The sequence below is a fragment of the Piliocolobus tephrosceles genome, chromosome 10, assembly GCF_002776525.5.
Source record: "Piliocolobus tephrosceles isolate RC106 chromosome 10, ASM277652v3, whole genome shotgun sequence".
NCBI classification, from domain to species: Eukaryota; Metazoa; Chordata; class Mammalia; order Primates; family Cercopithecidae; genus Piliocolobus; species Piliocolobus tephrosceles.
The window spans coordinates 18,645,550-18,664,679 of record NC_045443.1 but is presented as its reverse complement, the minus strand read 5'-3'; the positions used below and the strand labels follow the sequence as shown (position 1 = coordinate 18,664,679).

General features: G+C 36.0%; 1 protein-coding gene across 3 annotated transcripts in view; it reads right to left on the bottom strand.

Moving 5' to 3' along the window:
• Nucleotides 1-19,130, bottom strand: part of PIK3C2G (phosphatidylinositol-4-phosphate 3-kinase catalytic subunit type 2 gamma) — a 384,573-nt gene that overhangs the window by 60,051 nt on the left and 305,392 nt on the right. The gene's annotated exons all lie outside the window — the stretch shown is intronic.

The window sequence follows — 19,130 nt, the reverse complement described above, 5'->3', positions numbered from 1 at the left end:
AGACGGAGTCTCGCTCTGTCGCCCAGGCTGGAGTATAGTGGCCGGATCTCAGCTCACTGCAAGCTCCGCCTCCCGGGTTTACGCCATTCTCCTGCCTCAGCCTCCCGAGAAACTGGGACTACAGGCGCCTGCCACATCGCCTGGCTAGTTTTTTTGTATTTTTTTAGTAGACACCAGGTTTCACTGTGTTAGCCAGGATGGTCTCGATCTCCTGACCTCGCGATCCACCCGTCTCGGCCTCCCAAAGTACTAGGATTACAGGCTTGAGCCACCACGCCTGGCCAAATTGACATTTAACCTGATCTCTAAATGAATGGCTAACTGGGAAGTCTGGGAATAGCTTTTCCTTAGTAAAACTGGCACATATTTTGTTGTAAGCTACTATATGGCCAAAAGTAGCCCTCTCCATGAGATCTTACATTATTATCTAAAGGGCACCAAAGAATAATTGAATATTTCCTTGTACTACCTTTCATAGGCTGATACCATAGTAGCTGTCAAAGCTGCCTTACAGCCTCCCTGTTCTTTTCTCTCACTCTGTCCAATGGCTGTTTCTACTCTTCCCCAGGAGACTTTAACTTCCAACTCTGACTCCTCTGCTAACGACTATCTCTACTTCAAAGAAAATAAAAGGCAGATAGAGATTCCTACACTTCCTACCATAAAATCTACAGACACACAGCTTTCCATCCTCTTACAATGGAAAAAAAAATATGTCTTTCCATCTGTTATAGTTAAATTATTTCCCCCTCCCAAATTCATATCTTAAAGGTCTCATCCCCGGTACTCCGGGACATGATCTTATTTGGAAATAAGGTCATTGCTGATGTAATGAGTTAAGTTAGGATGGGGTAATACTGGAGTAGAGTGGGCCCCTAATCCAATTGACCGGTGTCTTTATAAAAAGAGGAAATTTGGGCACACTCATAGAAGGAAGACAAGGTGAAGAGATATAGGAAGAAGACGACCATCTACAAGCCACGGAGAGAGACCTGGAATAGATTCTTTCCTCATAGCCATCGGAAGGAACCAACCCTGCAGACATCTTTATTTCAGACTTTTAGCTTCCAGAACTGTGAAACAATAATATCCTGTTGTTTAAGCCATCCAATTTTTAGTAGTTTGTTATGGCAGTCCTGGCAAACCATCTAATGCTGAGCCCTTTATCTGTGTCTTGGATTCTATTAGTTCCTCCTCAGGAACCTTGTAGAAGATTCCCATCTATATTTTAGCCACTTCACCCTTCTTCCCTTTTTCCTCATTAACATAAAATATGGTTAATTCTGCTCATTTTAAAAACTAACAAACAGGTGAGTCAAACCACCCAAAGTATACTCACACATAAATCGAATTTTGTCATTAATGCCCCCTTGCAAATTGTGTGTTATTTTTCTCTTCCCTGATGCAAATAAACCTATGGGAAGAATTGTCTGCACTCACACTGGTTCTACTTCTTCAATTTCTACTCACTTTATGATCAACTACATTCAGGTTTCTGCCACTAAATGTCCTCTGAAAAATGCTCTAATTATCTTCTCTCACAACTCCTCTCTTAAAAAAATACATATATATATATTTCAAAACCAATGGGAATTTCCTTTGTCACGATACAGCTGTTCCATTTTTAGTGAATTCTGTCTTTTCTTTGCTTTTATATTACATGTTCTCCCAAGTGACTGTCTTCCCTTAGTCTTGCCATCACTTCTGAGACTTTTTTGTAGACTCCTTTTCCTTTTGCTAATTATTTAAGTTTAAGTGTTTCTAACTTCTAGGCTCATCTCTTTTATTACTCTAATGTATCCTTTCTGGGTGATATTATGATCTTTGGTGACATCTATAATGATGCATAAATCTAAACATTTATTCCAGATTTGTCTCCTAAACCTAAGCCCTCTATCTCAAAATACCTTTTTATTGGTTCACTTGACTCTTCTAAGGACAAATCAAACCACAAAAGTATGCCACTAAATACTTTTTCCTTTCCTTCACCTCAATTTGCTTCTTCTCTTATGTCTGTGCTCAAAATAGAGTGTACCTACTTGGATTCTCTGTTCTCCTCACCCCATACCTGAAATTAATTGCTAAACTCTGTGGATAGTAACTGCTAAATATCTCACCTATCCATCTTCTCCTTCCAGGTATACTAATATCATCTAGTTCCAACATCATCAATTCTCATCTGTGTTACAGCCTTGATGCTTGTCTTGGGTCCTTAATACTGATCTTGCTACCCTTTAATCCAATCCATTCTCTACACAATTGCTCAACAGATCTTTCAAAATGAAAATCTAATCATTAACTGCTTAAAACTTGTAGTGATTCTGCATTACTCTTAAGAAACAGACCAACTGCTGAACAAAGCTTGTAAGACTGGTCTTGAGTGGGATCTTGCTTGTTTCCCTATGTTCTTCTCTCACGCTTTCTCATCTGGTGCTTCAAACTTACCTTTGCTGAATTATGTTTACTTTCTCAAATGTGTCATGGTCTGTCACCTCTTTGTCTTCCTACATTCTCCTTTCTCTTTCTTTTCTGCCCCTATCCACCCATTTGCCCAGGGTTTGTCATGTTCTCTTTTCTCTATTCTTGTTAATCTTAGTAAAATACAAGTGCAGAGACTGTGACTTATTCACTTATGCTTCTCTTCAATAAAACAGTGTTTATTTCAATAAATACTAGTTAACAGAAACAAACTGATGTCTGTCTTCAAATGCAGAATACGTCAGTTTCAAATGCAGATATTCTTATCTGCATAGCAGTTTATGCATCATTGTAAATTAGTCACCAATTTTCTACTATGTATCATTGTAAATTAGTCAGTTGCCAGTTTTCATCTGTGAATTGATCTCTTGTGAACTTGTTTAATAGAAGTCTACTTTTAAGAAATGGACTCATATTCAAGGAGATGACCGAGTCAAGATTTTTTATTTTGAAAGCATAAAATCAAACCTCAGACTGCAGAATCTGTTTAAGGAAATTTGACCTTCTTTGGCCTTTTGACAACTAGTCAAATACTCTTCTTTGGTGACATTTTGACCTCAATATCCAATGGTTATTAAACTTCAATAGTAGGCAAGAAATCTTTCCAATTAGTGTCTGAAATGTCACTACTAGCTAATTATTCCCTTGTGTTTGCACTGTCATATCCTTCAAGTCCTCATTTATAATTCTGGGTGTGGTTGACTAAATACTAACTTCTTATTGTAACAAGGTTATTTTCTTTCCTGGGAATAAACAAATAAGATCCAGAGTCAAGAGAGGGATAAATCAATAAAAGAGATATAGAAGGTACAAAAAGTAATATTACCAGATCTCAAAATGATCAACTTTTAAATTTTCTCAGACTTGACTTTGCTTATATGTATGCGTCCCACAGCTTTTTTGCATATTGCACTACCAATAGATAGTCTGAAGATCTATAGAAATATCAGTGCTACGGTTGCTCTCATTAATAACCTACGCCAGTGTTCTCCATGGTATTGACCTCCAAACAGTGTTGCCACATTTAGTAGTGTAGGTTGGACACTGCACAACTCTAAGGGGCCATTTTCACATAGTCTATGATGTATGCAGGAGGGTTCCCCATATGTAGGGTTACCAACTAGAGTAATAAAAACAGAGGGTGCCCATACAATATTTTGGACATACTTTTACTGAAAACTTTATGGTTTATGGAAAATTCAAATTTAACTGGGTAACCCGCATTATATCTATCAACCCTAGAATATGAGGTGTTTGGAAAGTATGTGACCATACTTTTGGTTGTGTCAAGGACTGGAGGATTCAGAGAGAAATTAATGGGCAAGGTCACTCATCCTAAGTGTCCTGAAATACCTAGAGGATTCTCACATTATGAAGAATGTTTCTTTTCTGCTTAATTCCTCAAGTGGTTGTAGTTTCCCAGGTTAAAAAAAAAAAACCTCTGAATTGAACTACTCTATTCTATAAAGGAGAAAGTTGGATACCAGAGAGAATCAGTACAAACAAAACTGGGACCATGTAGTTAATAAGTCCAGGTTCACTTATGTGACCACTGAAAATGGACTATAGAAGTGAAGAGTGTTGATGGGGGACAGGCAGGAGAGAGCAAGAGAGAACTTTGTAGGGAACCTAGAGCACATTCCTCTTCTAGCTTAAGGCTAGATTGACCTATTTATCAATGTAAAGAAGAAAAGCATTACAATCATGTTTGTTTTAAGAAAGATGAAAATAGAGCATTGTGGAAAAAAGAAAAGACAGCAATAAGCCTTGGAGAATGCCATGGGCAAAATTCCTTATGTGCTAAACGCATTGTATTCTCTGAGCATTCCATTCCTCTTCCCCTTTAAGTCTCTGAAATGGTATCTGTGGTCCCTCTCATTTTCTTAATAATCCTGTCCCAGAAGAAGGTGGGGTAGGCATCCTCTTTGCATTTCCTTGCTCTTCTGACCTCTATTTTTTTCCTCCTTCGTAAAAATGCCCAGATTTGGCTGGGCGTGGTGGCTCACGCCTGTAATCCCAGCACTTCGGGAGACTGAGGCGGGTGGATCACAAGGTCAGGTGATCGAGACCATCCTGACTAACATGGTGAAATCCCATCTCTGCTGAAAATACAAAAAATTAGCCCGGCGTGGTGGCGGGCACCTGTAGTCCCAGCTACTCCGGAGGCTGAGTCAGGAGAATGGCGTGAACCCAGGAGGTGGAGCTTGCAGTGAGCCGAGATCACGCCACTGCACTCCAGCCTGGACGACAGAGCGAGACTCCGTCTCAAAAAAAAAAAAAAAAGCCCAGATTTGAATAGCGTGTCTACTGACTGTACTGCCTTCTACCTCCTGTTACTGCATTTGCCTACTCATCTTAGGTCACTGGAATTCATAAAGATGCTGTAATTTATTTTAATAAAGAAAAATTTTGACCTATATTTCTCTGCACACTCTTTCATCTTTGGAGCAAAGCTTCTGCAAGGATGGTTTTCTGCTTTCTATCTCAATTCTCCCTTAAGCAATTCCAATCAAGGTTTCGTTCCTAAGATTCCCATCAAACTGTTTTTCTTTTTCTTTTTTTAATTTTAAAATTGTATCTAATTTATTAATAGATCCATAAATAGATCTCCTGATTACAACTTTAATCTTCTTTCTTTTTATAAAAAAACTTTTAAGTTCAGGGGTACATGTGCAGGTTTGTTATATGGGTTCCCTGTAGTTATTTTTTCTGATCCTCTCTTTCCTCCTAACCTCTACCCTCAAGTAGACTCCAGTGTCTGTTGTTCCTGTCTTTGTGTTCATGTGTTCCCATAATGTAGCTCCCACTTATAAATGAGAACATGTGGTATTTGGTTTTCTGTTCCTGCATTAGTTTGCTAAGAATAGTGGTCTCCGGCTCCATCCATGTTCCTGCAAAGGACATGATCTTGCTCTTTTTTATGGCTGTATAGTATTACATGGTGTATATGTATCACATTTTCTTTATCCAGTCTGCCATTGAGGGTATTTGGGTTGATTCCATTTCTTTGCTATTGTAAATAGTGTTGCAATAAGCCTACAGGTGTATGTGTCTTTATGGTAGAATGATTTCTATTTCTTTGGATATATATCCAGTAATGGGATTGCTAGGTCAAGTGGTAGTTCTGTGTCTAGCTCCTAGAGGAATCACCATACTGCTTTCCACAATGTTTGGACTAATTTACACTCCCACCAACAGCGTATAAGCATTTCTTTTTCTCCATAACCTCTCTAGCACCTATTATTTTTTGACTTTTTAATAATAGCTATTCTGACTGGTGTAAGATGGTAGGTATCTCATTGGTTTTGATTTGCATTTATGTAGTGATCAGTGATATGAGTAATTTTTCCTATGCTTCTTGGCTACATGTATGTCTTCTTTTGAAAAGTGTCTGTTCATGTCCTTTGCCCACATTTTAATGGGGTTGTTTTATTTTCTTGTAAATTTAAGTTTCTCATAGATGTGAATATTAGACCTTTGTCAGATGCATAGTTTGCAAGTATTTTCGCTCACTCAGTAGGTTTTCTGTTTACTCTGTTAATTATTTCTTTTGCTGTGCAGAAGCTCTTAAGTTTAATTAGATTCCATTTTTCAATTTTTCCTTTTGGTGTGATTGATTTTGGTGCCTTCATCATGAAATCTTTGCCTGTTCCTGTGTTCAGAACAGTATTGTCTAGGTTGTCTTCTAGGGCTTTTATAGTGTTAGGTTTTATATGTAAGTCTTTATTCCATCTTGAGTGGGTTTTGTATGTGGCATAAAGAAGGTGTCCAGTTTCAATCTTCTGCATATGGTGAGCCAGTTATCTCAACAGCATATATTGAATAGGCAGTGCTTTCCCCATTGCTTTTGTCAGGTTTGTCCAAAAAATGGTTGGCCATAGGTGTACAGCCTTATTTCTGGGCTCTTTATTCTGTTCTACTGATATATATGTCTATTTTTTTTTTTTTTTAAATCAGTAACATGCTGTTTTAATTACTGTCTCCCTGTAGTATAATTTTGAAGTTAAGTAACGTGATGCCTCCAGTTTTGTTTTTTGCTTAGGATTGGGTTGGCTATTCAGGCATTTTTGTTTTGTTTTTTTGTTGTTGCTGGTTTTTGGTTTCACATGAATTTTAAAATAGTTTTTTTCCAGTTCTGTGAAGAATGTCATTGGTAGCTTGATAGGAATAGCATTGACTCTGCAAATTGTTTTGGGCAGTATGGCCATTTTAATGATATTAATTTTTCTATCCATGAGCATGGAATGTTTTTCCCATTTGTTTGTATCATCTTTGATTTCTTTGGGCAATGTTTTGTAATTCTCATTTTAGAGATCATTCACCTCTCTAGTTAGTTGTATTCCTAGGTGTTTTATTCATTTTATGGCAATTATGAAAGGGATTTCATTCTTAGGGGATTTCATTCTTGATTTGGCTGTTGGCTTGACTTTGTTGGTGTATAGGAATGCTACTCCTTTCTGTATGTTGATTTGTTTCCCAAAACTTTGCTGAAGTTGTCTACCAGCTTAAGGAGCTTCTGGGCTGAGACAATGGGGTTTTTGAGATATAGTATAATGTCATTTGCAAACAGAGATAGCTTGACTTCCTATCTTCCTATTTGGATGATTTTATTTATTTCTCTTGCCCGACAGCTCTGGCCAGGATTTCCAATACCATGTTGAATAGGAGTGATGAGGGAGGACATCCTTATCTTGTGCTGATTTTCAAGGGGAATGCTTCCAGCTTTTGCGCATTAAGTATGATGTTGGCTGTGGGTTTGTTATAGATGGCATCTATTATTTTGAGATAGGTTCCTTCAGTATCTAGTTTATTGAGAGTTTTTAAACTAAAGTGATGTTGAATTTTGTCAAATGCCTTTTTCTGCATGTATTGGGATAGTCATGTGGCTTTTGTCTTTAGTTCTGTTTATGTGATGAATTACATTTATTGACTTGCATATGTTGACCCAACCTTTCATCCCAGGGATGAAGCCTACTTCATTGTGGTGAATTAGCTTTTTTATATCCTTCTGATTTGATTTGCAAATATTTAGTTGAGACTCTTTGGATCAATGTTATATTGGCCTGAAGTTTTATCTGTTGTGTCTCTGCCAGGCTTTGGTATCAGGATGATGCTGGCCTCATGGAATGAATTGGGGAAAAGTCCCTCCTCAAAAATAGTTTCAGTAGTAATTGTACAGCTCTTCTTTATACATCTGATAAATTCATCTATGAATCTGTCTGATCCTGGCCTTTTTTTGGTTACTAGGCTATTTATTACTGATTCAATTTCAGAGCTCATGATTGGTCTGTTTAGGGAATTAATTTCTTCCTGGTTCAGTGTTGGGATGGTGTGTGTGTGTGCAGGAATTTATCCATCCATTTCAGGTTTTCTAATTTGTGTGCATAGAGGTGCTCATAAGTAGGTCTCTGATGGTTGGTTGTATTTTTGTGAGGTCAATGTTAATGTCCCTTTTGTCATTTCTAATTGTGTTCATTTGGATCTTCTCTCTTTTCTTCTTTGTTAGTCTAGCTAATGGCCTATATATCTTACTAATTTTTTCAAAAAATTAACTCCTAGATTGATTGATTGAGTTTTTTTTGTGTCTTGATCTCCTTCATTTAAGCTCTGATTTTGGTTATTTCTTATTATTTGGTTATTTCTTATCTGGTTACTCTTATGCTAGCTTTGGGGTTGGTTTGCTCTTGAATCCCTAGTTCTTTTAGTTGTGATGTTAGGTTGTTACTTGGAGATATTTCTAACTTTTTGATGTGGGTGTTTAGTGCAATAAATTTCCCTCTTAACACTGCTTTAGCTGTGTCCCAGAAATTCTAGTATGCTGTATCTTTGTTCTTATTAGTTTCAAAGAACTTCTTGATTTCTGCCTTAATTTCATTGTATACCCCAAAGCCATTCAGGAGTAAGTTGTTTAACTTCCATGTAATTGCATAGTTTTAAGCAATATTTTTAGTCTTGATTTCTATTTTTATTTTGCTGTGGTCTGAGAATGTGTTTGGTATAATTCTAGTTATTTTGAATTTGCTGAGCCTTGCTTTCTGTCCGACTGTGTGATTGATTTTAGAGTATGTGGCATGTGGCAATTAGAAAAATGTATGTTCTGTCGTTTTTGGGTGGAGAATTCCATAGAGGTCTGTTAGATCCATTTGGTCCAATGTTGAATTCAGGTACTCAACATCTTTGTTAATTTTCTGCCTCAATGGTCTGTCTAGTACTGTCAGTGGAAGTCTCACAATATTATTGTGTGGGAGTCTAAGTCTCTGTGTAGGTCTCTAAGAACTTGCTTTATGAATCTGGGTGTTCCTGTGTTGGCTGCATATATATTTTGGATAGTTAGGTCTCCTTGTTGAATTGAACGCTTTACCATTATGTAATGCCTTTTTTTTTTTTTTTTTAATCTTTGTTGGTTTAAAGTCTATTTTGTTGGAAATTAGGATTACAACTCTTGCTTTTTTTCTGATTTCCATTTGCTTGGTAGATTTTCTTCCATCCCTTTATTTTGAGTCTATTGGTTTCACTGTGTGTGAGATGGGACTCTTGAAGACAGCATACCATTGGGTTTTGCTTTTCTATCCAGTAGACCACTCTGTGCTTTTTATATGTAAATGGCACTATGTGTAATGTAAATGGGTATTTAGTCCATTTACATTCAAGTGTAGTTTTGTTATACGTAGATTTGATCCTGTCATTGTGTTGTTAGCTGGTTATCATGCCAGCTTGTTTGTGTGTTTGCTTTAGAGTGTCACTGGTCTATGTACTTAACTGTGTTTCTGTATCATCTGATAATAATGCTTCCTTTCTATATTTAGTGCTTCTTTCAAGATCTCTTGTAAGGCAGGTCTGGTGGTAACGGACTCCATCAGCATTTGCTTATTTGTAAAGGATCTTATTTCTCCTTCACTGAGAAAGCTTAATTTGGTTAGATACAAAATTCTTGGTTGAAGATTTTTTTTTTTTCTTTAAGAATGTTGAATGCAGGCCCCCAGCCTCTTCTGGCTTATAGATTTTCTGCTGAGAGGTCCACTGTTAGCCTGATGGTGTTCTCTTTGTAGGTGACCTTCCCTTTCTCTCTAGCTTCCTTTAATATTTTTTCTTTCATTTCAATCTTGGAAAATCTGATGATTATGTGTGTTGGGATGATCATCTTCTGTAGAATCTTGCAGGGGTCCTCTATATTTACTAAGTTTTACTGTTTTCCTCTCTAGCAATGTTGGGGAAGTTTTCAATTGATGATATTCAGAAATGTATTTCCAAGTTGTTTGCTTTCTCCCCGTTCCTTTCAGGGATATCAATAATTCATAGATTTGACTTCTTTACATGATTCTGTATGTCTCAGAGGTTTTGTTCATTTCTTTTCATTCTTTTTCTTTTTATTTTTGTCCGACCCTCCTATTTCAGAGAGCCAGTCTTGAAGTTCCAAAATTTTTTCCCCAGCTTGGCCTAATCTGCTGTTAATATTTGTAATTGCATTATAAAATACTTTAGCATGTTCTTCTGCTTTATCAGATCTATTAGGGTTTTTAAAATACATCTATTTTATCTGTCAGCTCCTGTATTATTTTATTGTGATTCTTATAGATTAGGTTTTGCTGTTCTCCTGAGCATCAAAATGTCTCATGCCTTTGATAATCAATTATTTGCTGACAACTGCATTATGAATATTTCCAACCTAACCTCCCAGCTAAACTCGAGATATATGAATCCACCTTCCCACTTGACATCTCTGGAAGCCTTATGGGCAACTCAAATGCAGTGGGTTTAGATTCAAACTCCTACTTGCCCCACTCTCCATTCCCAAGTTTTTGCCATCACAGTAAATGTTCAGCCAATGCAAGCTTGTCAGGCCATAAAGGCACATTAGTGGTTGGCAATCATCCTGACTAGGTCAGTGCTTGTGCGCTAAGAGTTGTTAGATATTTGGAACACTTCTCCTATGTAGAGTGTTGCATATTTGGTGAATAAATAAATAAACATTTGGGATTTTTCTTAGAGGATCTAAAGTTACTGTCCTTTGATATCAATGACTCAAGTAAATGCGATAAGCTAAATGAAATGCTCTATGAGGTTTTGTGTGTGTGTATATATATATGTGTGTGTGTATTTTTTTCACAGAGTAGATATATTTATCTAATATAGGATTTTCAATGTCTAATAATGTGCTTTTAAATTTAACAATGCAATCAATAAAGAACAAATTTGAAACCCAATTGAATAATTTTAAATTAAAATCTGCATCAGTTTATAGTTTAAGTTCAGAGTTCTTACTAATACTCTGTTTGCCAATTATGTTGTCATTTACAATTTAATATGATTGATTTTTTGAGAGAGTTGGTCAATTCAAAGTTACCTAAAACCTAAGTGCTTTCCCTATGTCATCTGAACATATTCTCGTTATCAAAGACTGCAGAGTTAAAGTACTTGCAAAGGCCAGAAGTAATGTAATATAACAGTGAGATCAATTTTTTCTTTCTTTAAAAATAGCACATTAAGCATTCCCATTTATTAACTGTTCAGCCAACATCTAGAATTGGCTGCAAGATTTAGTTTTAGTGAATTAAAACAATAAGCTAAATCTATCTCTCTCAAACACGATGAAGTGCTGTAAAAATGTGAATTTAAAAATGAATTCCCATAAGAGTTTTAAATCAAAGTTGAACAGTAATTTTATTTTATTGCTTTTTTTTTTTTAATAAAGCAGCATGTCAGAATGTCCAGTCTTTAATGTAGTTCAACCCACTATATTCATATTAGAGTCACATGGAAGAATGACACTATGAAGAATAGTGAACTTCTAAAGAATCCTTTACATTTCCAGTTTAAAATGTCATCAGCATTTTAGTAGACTGTGTAAAGTAATCTTGGCTTTACTGATGGTACACATATGACATTTATCCTGCATGCAACATAATCTCAGCTAGCTCCAAATAAGAAAAGAGCAATGTAGTGACAAATGTAGTAATTAACATCTGGGTTTAGCAAGCGGGGAACAAGAAACATATGCTCACTATTAAGATAGGATTTATCCATTTGGATTTATTTTGACATTTGATTTCTGCTTTAAAAAAATAACACTGCTTAAAACTTAAGTAATATCAATTTCTTATTTTAGGGAACTTCTGGTAATGAACAACAATACTGAGAAGAGCTAAAGTTCACAGTGAATATGGCTTTAAAAATTTAAAAAACAACAGCTGTTTGAATGTCTCAGCTAACTGCAAATATGGGTGCACATTTGTTTAGGTACTCCTATCACTTGCTATTACTTTTATTACATATTTCTATTACTCTCTTTTCTTTTTTTTTTCGAGACGGAGTCTCGCTGTATTGCCAGGCTGGAGTGCAGTGGCATGATCTCGGCTCACTACAACCGCCACCTCGCAGATTTGAACAATTCTCCTGCCTCAGCCTCCAGAGTAGCTGGGACTACAGGTGCATGCCACCATGCCTGGCTAATTTTTGTATTTTTAGTAGAGACGGGATTTCACCATGTTGGCCAGGATGGTTTTGATCTCTTGACCTCGTGATCCACGCACCTCAGCCTCCCAAAGTGCTGGGGTTACAGGCATGAGCCACCATGCCCGGCCGTTTCTATTACTCTTTATAAAGATCTTATTTAGTCCACAACACTATTCCACCAAAACAGAGTAAAATTTAAAGAAGCAAAAGGAATTCTTGTTAGCACTGCAAGAATGAACTTGAATGAACTACAAACACTGAAAGAAAAAAAGTTTAAATCCATTTTGAGGAAAAGAGTGAAGCTAAAAAATAAGTCGGGTAGATATGGAACAAGGATATCTAAACTGATCAACTCCATTAGAAAAGGTATTGGGATAGTCCATTTTCTTTTGTCAGTTGTGTGCATGTGTGTGTGAGAGAGAGACAGAGAAACAGAAAAACAGATCTCAGAGATTTATAGGCATCCCTCCACCTGGGCTGCTCTTGTATCTTTAGAACAAATCCCCAGAGACCTCTTGCCCATCTGACTTAACCAATTCTGGACTTTAAAGCAGTCTCTTTATCTCATTCCCTTGACAAAAGTAAGACTGCTTGCAATTAAGAATGATACTAGAAGGGCACGTAATAATATTTGATATTAGCAAGTTAAGGTGATACGATTTCATGTTAAAGCTACATTTTCTACTTCCTTTTCTTCCATTTTTCCACTCACTGTCATATATTATTTATATTCATGTCTGTATTTATTACAGTATTGTAAACTGAATGAGAGTAAAGTATATATTGCATTATTTTTAATCTCTCCAATTTCTTGTCTGCAACTAACTTAAAGTTCTTAATCAAGAGTGTTACATATAGTGTCAGTAAAAATCTAAAGTCTTTACAAAGTTATGTAGTGATATAAAATAATTTTATAATTGTTATAAATAAATATTATCATATAACTAAAATTGGGGTGTGTTTTAGTGTAGAAGTATATAGGATTATCTTTACGTTTCCTATGTTGTCATAAGACAATCAACTATAAAATGTGAAAAATATTTGAGGAGAAAATTTCTAGAATCAGAGATGCAGATTATTCTATTACAGAAGTATTCAGCATAAATAGTATAGATTCAAGTTAAATCTCTTGTTTTATTAACAAGAGAAAAGAAAATTTGTGAATGCATGAAAACATCTTCTAAGCAGTTCATATCACTTAAAATAGTAAAAATATTTATGGCACATAGACTACATAAATTCTAATGTTTATGTAGACAACTATGTTAATACATATGAAGAAAGGGAACTGTATCAGTAATACAACATTTTAAAAATCTGGAAATAACAGGATTTGGTTTGGAATTATTTGTATGATCTTTAGGTCAATAGTGTTTCATTTAATCTTAAAATTATGTTTTTATTTCCTGAATATAAACAAACTGACTTAGGCAAGTGTCCGTAAACATATGGAGATACGTAATGCTTTTATGAGGACTAACCTACTTGCAGATAATTAAAATCTGACTACATTATGCATCACAGAGAGCATGAATGATTAGTGAGGTCACACTGCTTATTAATGCTGAGCAACATCTGATGACATCATTACTGTTCTATCACAATATAACTCATATAATGAATATTATCCCAAGTACTGTAAAATTCCTTTGGAATACGGGAGAGAAAAAAAAAACCCAATGTGTGAAGTTATAAAAGTCTTTATGAGGCCACTGGTGCCTATCAACATAGACAGAATATAGACAAAGACTGCAGGCTTCTTATGGCAGCATTGTGTCTGATTCAGCTTCCTACTTTCTGGGGTAGAGTTTCCCAGACCTGGTTGTGCATCTGAATCACTAGAATTATTGAAATACAAGACAGATACCTAATATATCACCTTCTACCTTTAGAACCAGCATGTTTAAAGATGGGGCTTTGAACATTCCTTTTAAAATCTTCCCAGTTTATTATAAAACAATTGGTTACCAGGTACTATTTTGGCACCCCTGGCCAGAGAGTATAAAATGTAGGCAATCAATAAACATTTGTTGGATGACTAAGACAGTGATTTACAATGTGGCAGCTAATATGCCGAGGCTCCTCAGTGTCCACATTTACTTTTTGATGATTTGGCATCTATTAATATAGCACTACTTTATTTATTTTGTAGTCCAGAAAGGGCAAATAATAATTGAGATGTAGATTATACATCTCAGGAAGGTATGGTACCCTAAATATTCATTGTGCAAAATCAACTGAGTTAATTACCAGGATGATACCTTGGGAGAAGGTATTACATCTATAATTTTAGCTTCTTTTAGTTTGAGACTATTTTGAAACAAGACAGGATTCACCTCCTTGAGACTCCAGTGTTAGAAGATGGCTGAAATATTCTCACTTGGAGTATTTTTAAGCTATGTGATTTCATAACAGTATTTCCTGTTTGATGATGTAAATACCTTCTCTCATTAGATTTGAATTCAATTTAATATAAAAACATTGTAGTGCCTGGAATTTCTTTAGCCTTGCTTTCCGTAAATACTGACCAATAGAGATTAAAAGAGACACAAAACAAGATAAAAACATCTCTCCTTGGGGTCTCTAGGGAAGTACTTTAATTAGCACATTTGCAAATGTGGATGTGATGAAAACTGCAAGCTATGTTTGGTGGTTTTGGTCTTACGTCCCCATGCAGCAATGAGTATGATGGGCAACAATATTCATTAAGCCTTGCTGTGCGAAACTACACATTTACAAAAAACCTTCTCTGCCTGTGCATGCCTGGCTTCTTTGCCTTCTGCTCTCATGACAGGCCTCTGCTAATATTTCTATCTTAACCCATCCTGTGAGATTTCATAGCAGATACATTTAGGAGTTTCCTACTGAAAGTCTGCTGCTTCCAATATTCACCTTCTTCACACCAGTCCCAGAAATCAGACGCCTTTTTACTTTGCACTTATTGGCCTCAGCTTACATAGCCCAAACCTGACAATTTCAGCAGTTGCTGGACAGGTATTGTCTCTAAACAGCTTTAGTATAATCAGTAAGACAGCCCTCAGCATGCAAAAATAACAATCCATCCACTATTCCCTCAGCACTTTCCTTTACAGATACTGCCATATCCATAGCCCTTGACTACAGTATAAATGAACAGACGTGACCTTCAGCATCAGTGAGGGACATTAAGATGTCAGCATTCTATGTGCTTCTTTAACATGCAAAAATCACTTGAAAACCAATGGGATGAATTAAGTTTCCTCGATTCTGTAGGACAGAAGCCTCAGTCATAATTTATTCCCCATGGACTGAGACAGAAAGGCAAATAACTAAAACATGTTATATCATTTTATATTGAGAATGCAACATTGAGAATTTTATATTTAGAATACAGTATCTTGCTTTCCTGTTGTTTTGTTAACAATGTTTTCAAGCATTATTTTATTTTACTTCTTTGTTTCCTCCTACTACTGACATTATTATACTCTCAGTTTCCCTATTACACTACTCTATCTTCATAGTGAGTGAGAACATCTGTTCATTTCTTTCCCTTTGCTCATAACAGATACATTACAAATGTGATTTGTATAATCTGAGTGATCTTTCTGGAGGGCACAGTCATGACTTGGTGTGCTACTACCGTTCATCCTTTCTGCCCATGGCCAGGCAATGTTTCTGCGCATGGCATTGGCAACCAGTGCAGCCTACCCCAGAGCTGGCAGTAAAGAGGATTCCAAAGATCATGCTCTACAATGCCAGAGGTCTCTGTCATGACATTCATGTGGGATTATGCATTGAAATGAAGGAAAATATTAAAAGTACTATGAATGTTTATTTTGTAATAACATTCACATTTCTTTTTCTAAATTTTTCACTTTCTACAAGTTTTAAAATGTGTGTCACTATTTGTACAGTAGTTTATGTATAAAACATATTTAAATGAGTTATATATTTTGGAAGCATGAGCAATTTTTTTAAAATAAAAACTTGATATCAGAATAAACAAGTTTAGAGACCATGGCTAAACACTTCTCAGATGCAATCTTTCAGTCCCTTAGGTTTTCAATAGCAGCAGAAGTTTTATAGGCTAATATGTACTAATGATTTTGTTATTCATTTACTCATTCAAAAACAGTAAACATTGATAAGAGTTAGTATTAGTGCTAGACATGGGGTAAAAATAGAGATGAATATAGTCATTTTGTTCTTTAAGTTTCTAAACAGGAGAAAGCGTATAACCATAATGTTTTGTTTTTGCAGTTATCTTTGCCTAGCATGACTTTTCCCGATTTCTAGTTACCAACTGCTACTTGCCCTTTAATATCATCTTAAATGCCATACCATCTGGGATGCCTTCTCTACCTCACTTGGAATTAGTTGAATACACCTCCTTAAGTGCTCCGGCAGTCATCCTTGGACACAACATAGCATCTCCAGCTGAGAGTCTACCAGCCTTGAAACAATATTGCAGTGCAATGTTCTTGTATCAAAATTTGCTAAGAATCAATAATATAATAGAATACTTGAGTACCTACTATATTGGAGGCCAAATGACTGAACATATTTAAATGGAAAAATAAATGGAAAGATATTCATTGTCTGAGACAATGGTTCTCAAATACTACCATGTATTGAGATCTTCTGAAGGACTTGTTAAAAACAAAGATTGCTGGGTCCCACCCCTTGAGTTTCTGATTTGGTAGATCTAGGTAGGGCCAATATTTAACATTCTTATATAAGTTTCAAGGTGAGATTCCCAGCACCATATAGGAATTGTAATTTGAGAACCGCTTGTTTTCTTAGTAACTGCTGACAGGGATCTAAAAGTTTCACCTCTTCTTGCTCCTGACTATATGTCATCTAATGCAGTCCTTATTGACAACTCAGGTTTTCTCTAACAGTGCTTAGGACCCCTATGACCTAGGATTTTCTTCTTTAAATACATCTATTTATCATGAAACCACAATATTACTCAACTAGGAGGCACAGCAATAAGCCAACATACTGAATCAGTGAGTCTATTTTACAGTTAGGAGGCTATTTTGTATATATGCATTGATATTTGTTTAAATTTCAGTGAGTTTTTTTATATGTACTGATTCAATCTATTGTAGAGCATGTAACAAAAGAAATTTAAACCATGACTTGAGATGTAATTTCATCTAAAAGCTTTCCCAAGATCCAAGTGGAGAAGAAAGGTTGTTGAACTGACAGCTGAGAAAAAAATAGAGCTCTTTGGCCCTTTAGTAAGTTCTGGTTATGGGGTTAGCTGTTTTCCTACTGTTACAATGCCTGTAATTTACTTTGAAATATTTCCACATGTGCAACATGATATTATATATGTTTCTTAACATATACATATATGTTATATGTGTGCGTGTATATATGTATAACATATACACAACCCAAGTCCTGCTGGCATTTAATCAAGACGGCAGAGTCGAGTCTAGAAAGGACCTGTCCTAATCAAAGATGCACAACTGGGGCAGTGGTATGGGGAGGGAAAAAAGAGGGGGTTCTTAGTATTCTAATTAAGAATCCCATCTAGATGCAGTCAGTACATGTGCTTCTGTTATTCACTCAGAACTTGATAATAGGCATTTTAGTAATTGGCAAACTGAATGTTAAAGATGAATTTTTCTTCATAAAAATGGTGGCTTATTGACTAGTCACATTAATATTAGAAATGGGTTCTCATGGGTGACATTAAAGTTATCAAGATCTGTGGACTAGCTAAAAATATTCTATAAGTGTTCTTCACTCTTACATCAAAAGGCAAAAAATCCAAAAGGCCATGTACTCTTTACTTTTAAGGGTAATGTTTCAGATAAATCACTAAAAGATCCTATGTCTATCCAAGAACTCTAGAATATTCTGTTAGTTTGGTGCCTCCCTATGAAATGTAGCATTCATCTCAAATAAGATCCGTCCTTCCTACAGGATGGTGATAGGAGAACCTAATAGTAAAGAAAATTAGAGCTCCTTTTAGCATTCAGAAATTGTATGTTCTGTGCATATATTTAGTATGTGTCTGTTTGTGTGATCTTAAAAGCCTTTTTAGATCCACATGTGAGATGGGACAGAATTAGGGTTTGGCATTTCCCTTCAATTTTCTAGGCTATTCTCAGAGCCACTGGTGGGTAGCAGCAAACAGCCCGATAAGAAATCCTTAAATACTTTTTGGGATGGAAAGTGACCACAGACTGAGACCCTACAGTGGTAACCTCTGAGAGAATGGTTGCAAGAGAGCACAAGAAAGAGATGGGGAAGCAAAATGGCAGACATCTCTTAAAACCAAGGGTAGCTTGGGTGATGGTTGCAGTTTTAGACTCCATTTTCTGGTGATAGTAGGTTAAGCCATTTTGTCCAAATATCCTAATGAGAATAATTGAAACAGCTAGACATTTGTTTTTTAAACTTTGCTGGAAAATGTTAGAGAGCCAACAAGATAGTGAAAAATTTCCAGGGTAGGATCTGGAAGGAAGACACAGATTCAGGAATGTGAGTCCAGGATTTGGCACTGCTTCTCTGTCGTGGGTATTTACTCACACAAGTGGGAGCAGTTGAGAGGCTGAGAAGTTAAGCAGCACTTCTGACCACTTTGCAGACATAGGAGGAAAGGAAATTGAATCCAGGACTGCCAGGTAGGCTGCTGGTGAATGTGCCTCTCCTTGGGTCTGGACCCCAGATGGCTATATCTGAGGAATAAGGATGAACCAGAAAGAGGCCCTCACAAAGGCTATATTTCAGTTTCGAATAATCTGAATTGCTGCAATTGAATTTTGGCAATTTTAGATTGTTAATGTTCCTATATTTAATTATTTTCCACACTACGATAATAGTAACCTAGTTGGTAAATTATTTCTACAAAGGATATTGCAGTATAATATCTGGCCACAATAAAAAAGAAAATAACTAAACTTACAAGTGAAAAAGACTACATGATTGATAATCAGTAGAAACATCACACATTAGAATCATACATGCAGTGATTCGCAACAGTGGAGTTTTAAGAAAGATTTAAAAATAACTATACTTACTGTTTGCAAAGATATATACAAAAGGCTGAGATTTTCAGTAAAACTGGGGAACTCACATAAAAATGGAAAAAATAAAACTGAAAAACATAATATTTGAAATTAAGAACTCAAAGAATGAGTTTAATAACATATTAAACACAGATAAAAGAGAATAACCCAGAAGTTATGTCAGATGAAGCT